At 44.4% G+C, this 7,601-nt stretch overlaps 1 pseudogene; it reads right to left on the reverse strand.

Annotated features, from left to right (window-relative positions):
- Positions 1-6,391: 6,391 nt before the first annotated feature.
- Positions 6,392-6,509, reverse strand: LOC126254128 (5S ribosomal RNA; annotated as a pseudogene).
- Between the last annotated feature and the right edge of the window lie 1,092 nt (positions 6,510-7,601).

Consider the following 7,601-nt stretch of genomic DNA (forward strand, 5'->3'; position numbering starts at 1 on the left):
ATATTAACGTGCTACGTTTCATATAATTACACATACTCGTCATAAGCCAGATAATTTCACCAAAGGGTCACAAGTGTCTAATTTAAGGCGTGAAATGGTACACGTGCGGTTCAAACCTTGGACGAGTTTGAGCCAAGACATTTCGACGAATTGGAACCGCATGTGAGCTCGAACTTCCTTTGTTTGTTAGCGCGCACCCCTCTACTTGTGATACCTGAAGAACGTATTTGTTATTACTAGCTGAAATATACTGCATAACTCAAGGAGTCTTTCTCCTCTCTCATTTCACTACCGAGTGCCCAGTCTGCTGACAGTCTGCCTTTTGTTCCTACTACAGCTTCCAAGTCTTCATATACAATCTCCCTTTATATTCTTCTGGTGACGCCGAGATGTGCACCTGTACTATTGTTGTTGTCGTCGGTTTGCTGTAGATTCTCATTTGGATTATGGTATCGCTGAACTTTCCACAACATTTCAGTCTCTGCTCCATCTCTCTATTCATAAGGAGTCCTGCTCCTTGTACACTATTTTATGCTGAGGCCTAATAGCGTGAAGAATTTAATTATTTTGGCAAGCGAACGTGGGACCGCAAGGATGCCTCACGTGATAATTACTTTCATATTTTTGTCCTTTTTAACATGTATTCCCCATTCACTTTTATTTGGTCATTAATTTTGATAAAATTTTGGGAACCATCACTGCTGTCACATAATGTTGGTCATTCCTTGAGTTTTTAAATAGTATTCTTTGAATTCTTAAGTCTCTGCTGCATATTCGCTTTCGTCATTCGCCATTTTTCTGATGTTTTTATCGGTATTATATTTTACGGTTGTCTTTGTAGTCGGATCCCCCTTATGGTGCTCTTTTCGAAGAGACGTCGCACGCTCGTTCAAACTCTGTATTTATGTTTAAATTCCTATGACTTCCTCGACACTTGTACAGCTTTTAGAACAAAAAGGAGGAAGGGATCAGGCGCGATTTTCCTACCATGCTCGTGCTGAACGTGTTTGTAGGCCCTCTCTAATGACATCGCCATCAACGTGACATTAAACTCAAATATTCCCACTTTCAGTCTTCAATACTGCAACTGACAGCAACAGTTCCTTATGCGTTCTGTAACGTACTTTTTTTGGTGATATTTCTGAAAATTCTTTGATACTGATATGTAGTAAGGTGGTAAGGTGCCAGGAATAATTTTGAGCAGGGTATTAACACAATGTTTAGCTTACTGTTCTACCAAAATAACAAACCTACAGTTTGTTGAAAAATATACTTTAATATTCAATCATAAATCAACATTTACTCAATCCAATAGTTAATAGATCTCTCTGATATTTATACAATAAAACATTTGACACAATTAACTCAACAAATTTTATTTCAAAACAATGAGACATACGCTATGTGATCAAAAGTTGCATATTAGGTGCATTGTGCTGCCACCTACTGCCAGGTACTCCATATCAGCGACCTCAGTTGTCATTAGACATCGTGAGAGAGGAGAATGGGGCGCTCCGCGGCACTCACAACTTCGAACGTGGTCAGCTGATTGGGTGTCACTTGTGCCATGCGTCTGTATGTGAGATTTCCACGCTCTTGAACATACCTAGGTCCACTGTTTCCGTGGCGATAGAGAGGTGGAAACATAAAGGGACACGTACAGCACAAAAGCATACACGCCGACCTCGTCTGTTGACTGACAAGAGACCGCCTACAGTTGAAGAGGGTCGTAATGTGTAATAGGCAGACGTCTATCCAGACCATCACACAGGAATTCCACACTGCATCAGTACCCACTGCAAGTGCTATGACAGTTAGGTGGAAGGTGAGACAACTAGGATTTCATGCTCGAGTTGCAGCTCATAAGCCACACATCACGCAGGTAAAGGCCAAACGACGCCTTGCTTGGCGTAAGGAGCATAAACATTGGACGACTGAACAGTGGAAAAACGTTATGTAGTGACGTATCCCGGTACACTATGTGGCAATCTGATGGCAGGGTGTGGGTATGCCGATTGTCCGGCGAATTTCATCTGCCAGCGTGTGTAGTGCCCACAGTAGAATGCGGAGGCGGTGGTGTTATAGTGTGGTCGCGTTTGTCATGGAGGGGGCTTGCACCCCTTATTGTTTTGCGTGGCACTATCGGAGGCCTACACTGATGTTTTAAGCACCTTCTTGCTCCCCACTGTTGAAGAGCAAATAGAGGATGGCGACTGCATCTTTCAACACGATCGAGCACCTGTTCACAATGCACGGCTTGTGGCAGAGTGGTTACATGACAATAACATGCCTGTAATGGACTACACAGAGTCCTGACCTGTATCCTAAAGAACACATGTTTTGGAACGCCGACTTCGTGCCAGGCCTCACCGACCGACACCGATACCTCTCCTCAGTGCAGCTCTCCGTGAAGAATGGGCTGCCGTTCTCCAAGAAACGTTCCAGCACCTGACTGAACATGTGCCTGCGAGAGTGGAAGCTGTCTGCAAGGTTAAGGATGAGCCAACACCATACTGGATTCCAGCATTACCGATGGAGGGCGCCACGAACTTGTAAGTCATTTTCAGCCAGGTGTCCGGATACTTTTCATCACGTAGTGTAGTCCTGGTTCATTGGCATTGGCATAATAGTCAGGATAAGTAAGGCCGTACTGTAATGGAGAGAGAAAAATTCAGTTAAATAGTAGAACTGATGTCGTTAAAACACCGGTTTAAACTACAACTTGAAACGTTTAAAGATTACAAAAGATTACAAAAGTTACAAACTTATAACTTATGAAATAAAAACAAAGGTTACAAATGATCCCCACCTCATGTAATAAAATCAGTTAGCATTACTGACCGGTTATCATTCTGTCCAGAGCTATAGAATGTAACTGGCTTTACGGTAAACAATACTGATAAACAAACATAAAATGTTAACCGTGACGCCGGGCCTGATGGTCGAGCGGTCCTAGGCGCTACAGTCTGGAACCGCGAGACCGCTACGGTTTCGAATCCTGCCTCGGGCATGGATGTGTGTGATGTCCTTAGGTCAGTTAGATTTAAGTAGTTCTACGTTCTAGGGGACTGATGACCTTAGAAGGTAACTCCGATGGTGCTCAGAGCCATTTGAACCATTTTAACCGCTGAAATCAAAAATATGTGAATATTCAGTGCCAATTTTCCGGTGAGACCAAAAGAGACAATTTAAACATAAAGTTCTCAGGAAATAATTTTCGCTGTGATCGTCGTGGTGTAGCTTTCGATGTCGTTTGCTAAATTTCATCAACTTTCGAGGAGAACACGGAACGTGTCATAATCCGATGTACCAGAAACTTCACTCAATGGAAGGGGAGCCAAAATTAGTGTACACTTGTTTTGGCTCATCCGTAGATGCTCGACCGTTTCTGAGAAAACGACCGTCAACTTTTTCAACATAATTTATCTGTCTTTCAGCGGTCGATAAGCTCAGCACAACCGGTGACACAGTGCCAGCGTCCTGTGTTCAAAGCCCGGGTATTTGTGTCCACAGAAGATTACTGCACGAGTGTTTCTTTTCAAGTTAGGGGATAAAACACGCTAAATTCATTGTAAAATTACAACTGGGTTCCACAACGAGAGTCATACATTCATTATATAATATCTGTGTACGGTATTTTCAGAGGTTACGATCTTTCTAAATTTTCATATTCTTGTTTTTAATCCATATATCACTTCTTAATTCTTATATTATATTCTTATGTTTATTCTTCAGGAAGATTTTATACATTCCCGTGAATTATACTGATCGTAGAAGCATTCGAAATATAGAAACTCGGATACGGTGAGCATCCCTCGAAGGCAGGTTTGCCACAGCGACATTTCTTCGTGTAATTCGCACTCGGAAAAGAAACATCGTTAACATTGCTGAATAATTTCGCGGCAAACTACGCATAACGGATCACTTTGTCGAAAACCCATGCTTTCGATCATTAAGAATAAGGTATACTACAGGACTTTCACCGAAAGCAAGTGCAAATAATTGTCTCATTACTTTTTTTTATTTATTCATCGGACATACTATCAGTAGACGAATAAAGACAATGTTATTTCAATATACATTGGAAAATGTAAGCGTAATAATCTTCTACGGACATAGGCAGATACACGAAAGACAAATATAAAAGTAATAATCTGGTTTCGCACACGAGCCACAGAACTGTGGAGCCACGGCTCCAGCCACAGTGCTACAGCTACGGTTGAACTGTTTACTTGTTGAAAGACACGTATAGTAACTCGAAAACTTTGACGATCTTTTTCTCAGAAACGGTGGAGTATCTACGGATAAGCCGAGACACGTGATTCGCTTATTTTGACTCTTCTTCCACTGAGCTAAGTTTCTTGGGGATCCGTTTATGGCACCTGCGTGTTCTCCTCGTCCGTCTAACTTCCTTTTTAACGCGCTTTTCAAAGTTGACAGCCGGGCCTCGACTGCAGGAAGTGCACGAGAAGAAGAAGACGACGCCAATCAAAAGTTTCCCACTCGACCAGAAGATGGGTCTAGACAACGTAGAATCTCTAACCCGTTACGGATGTAAATATCGCAACCATCTCCAGCACACTATTCTCTCCGCAACCGCAACAGATCCGCGTAAGACGGCGTAGCGCCGCCTGCCCCCGCCATCCTGTTGGCGCAGAAGGTAAACAGCCTTTCGGAAGTTAGGTGAAGATACAGCAAACGATGGCATCGAGGCGGCCGGTGTGGCCGAGGGGTTCTAGGCGCTTTAGTCTGGGACCGCGCGACCCTACGGTCGCAGGTTCGAATCCTGCCTCGGGCATGGATGTGTGCCATGTCCTTAGGTTAGTTAGTTTTAAGTAGTTAAAGTTAAAGGGGACTCATGACCTGAGATGTTGAGTCCCATAGTGCTCAGAGCCATTTGAACCATGGTATCGATACTGCGCCTTCTCACTAATCGATTTCATACTAGAAAATACTTGTGTGTGACGTTGTATAAGAGTTTGTAGTTTGTTTATTGATTTATTTTTCCATTTTTGAGGAGCTATATGAGCGAAAGCTGCTCGCTCATAAGGGCTCTGAGTAGTGATCAAAACACACACACACACACATAATGTTGTACGACTTCAAACATTTGTGACGTAGTCTTTGTGAAAAAAGCCGGATGAAAGAAGGAATCAAGTAGAACGAGTGAGAGGATAAGTGAAGGCAGTGAGGTGGTGACAGGAAAGGGATAAGTGGTAGCTTTAATGTGTGTATGTAGTAGAAAATCGTAGAAATATTGAGAGACAGACGGCGTGAGAGGTTCGGAATTACATACAAGCAAATACGCGAACAAAGAGAGAAAGCGTAAAGAGTGCGCTCCACCCAGGTAGCAAGATCGCCTCGCGTTCATTCGGAAATGCTGTGATTCGCTCCTCTGACAGAGCAGAGTCCGCATCGCTAATTTGACAGTGAGTCCTGTGGGCTTCGCCCCGTTTGTTTCGCTTGCTACTATATTCGACAGTAAATTACGGTCCAAACACATCTCACCTCTCCACGCCACGCCAGACAGACGCCGGCAGCGCCGCATCCACTCACACTCACACACACACACACACACACACACACACACACACACACACACACACGTGCTCCACAGAGCGCGCGTGACGTACCTCGTTTAGGGCGAGCAGCGTGCTCGAATCGCTCTCCTCCATTCCCCGCGCTTCGCTCTTGACGCACACGCTCAGCCAACTGATACGCAGAGCATCACGCACCAGGCGCCAAAGCTGTATACAACGGGTGACCGTTTCGCTGTTGGCAGAAATATGCAGTCCGGCGATTGCCGGAGAAGATTAATTCTGACGCGTGAAATCGTGTTACAGAGATCGAGTTAACGGCCGCAATCGGTTTACAGCCTGTTATTGACGCCATTTAACTGGTGGAATAAGCGTAGCGAGTCCACAAATCCAAAATGTTAACGTAAAAGGTAAACTTGCATTTCACAACAGAACATTTTCTTTTACTGTTTTATTTAGGCTTTGCCAAGAATGAAGAATCAAGAAATCTTTTTTTTTTCTGATGTAAAAGGAGTTACTTTTGCCCGTGCTAAAGAAATGATTTCTCTAACTGACAAAGAATACCAGCTACTACATATTATGCAGAAAAAATCCTGTATCTTTTACCAAACACTGTGCAACGTAATATAATAGATATCTGAGAAACGTTCATATATACTACTCCCCCCTAACAGGCCACGAAGGCCCAAAGGTACCGACCGGCTGCCGAGTCATCCTCAGCCCACAGGCGTCACTGGATGCATGTGGTCAGCACAGCGCTCTCCCGGCCATATGTCAGTTTCCGAGACCGGAGCCACTACTTCTCAATCAAGTAGCTCCTCAGTTTGCCTCATAAGGGCTGAGTGCACCCTGCTTGCCAGCAGCGCTCGACAGATCGGATGGTCACCCATCCAAGTGCTAGCCCAGCCCGACAGCGCTTAACTTCGGCGTTCTGACGGGAACCGGTGTTACCACTGCGGCAAGGCCGTTGGCTCATTTATACAAGAGGTACTCAAAATAAAAGGTACGAAAAAAAACTGTGAAACTCTTTATTCGAAAGTAATCACAAGAGACCTGAGAACTATCCCACTGTTTCATGAGTGGAAGAATTCCCTTTTCCAAGAATACCAGTTGCTGTTATTAGAGCCAGTCCTCCGCTGTGTGCAGTTCGTCATCTATTTGAACCGCTTGCCTTTGAGACCTTTTCTTAGCGGACCAGACATATGGGAGTCGCAGCGTGACATGTCTGGGCTGCAGGGCGTATGCTCGATCTACTCTCACTTGAAACTGACCATTATACGAGTCTATGTGACCTTTGACACCTCTGGACGCGCGTCATCATGGAACAGAATAACTCCTTCAGTGAGCAGCAGGAATCGTTTGCTCTTCATGGACTGACGTAGACTACGAAGTGTCTCACACGACACAAGGTCGATAATGGTTTTTCGCGCTAGAGGAATTCGATGAGTACAGGACCTCAGCTACCGGAAAAGACTGAACATAACCTTGCCTGCTGAGGACATAAATGGTTCAAATGGCTCTGAGCATTATGGGTCTTAAAATCTGAGGTCATCAGTCCCCTAGAACTTAGAACTACGTAAACCTAACTAGCCTAAGGACACTACACACATCTATGCCCGAGGCAGGTTTCGAACCTGCGACCGTAGCAGTCGCGCTGTTCCGGACTGAAGCGCCTAGAACCGCTCGGACACCTCGGCCGGCGCTGAGGGCACACTTTTGAATATTTTAGAGGAAGGTGCTCGACACTACCTTAACATCCTAAATGTCTCACTACTTTACCTCAAAGCGGCGTACGCAAATTGCAACCGGTTTGAATGTTACGACGTTTCATACCATTCTATTTGACCACTCCTTATATTTGTACGGCAAAACGCGATCTCAGATACAAATGATGAACAACAGTCAGGTCTTGGTTGATATGCAAGCAAGATCTCACTTCACAAATGGCGCCCGAGTGGAGTGGTAGCATGAAAATATGTAACAGACTTGCCCCAGTTCTACGAATAGCCACAATCACGAACAGAGATTGACGAAGTCATAAAATCTACAAAGCTGTCACCTCAA

The sequence above is a fragment of the Schistocerca nitens genome, chromosome 4 (assembly GCF_023898315.1).
Source record: "Schistocerca nitens isolate TAMUIC-IGC-003100 chromosome 4, iqSchNite1.1, whole genome shotgun sequence".
NCBI lineage: Eukaryota > Metazoa > Arthropoda > Insecta > Orthoptera > Acrididae > Schistocerca > Schistocerca nitens.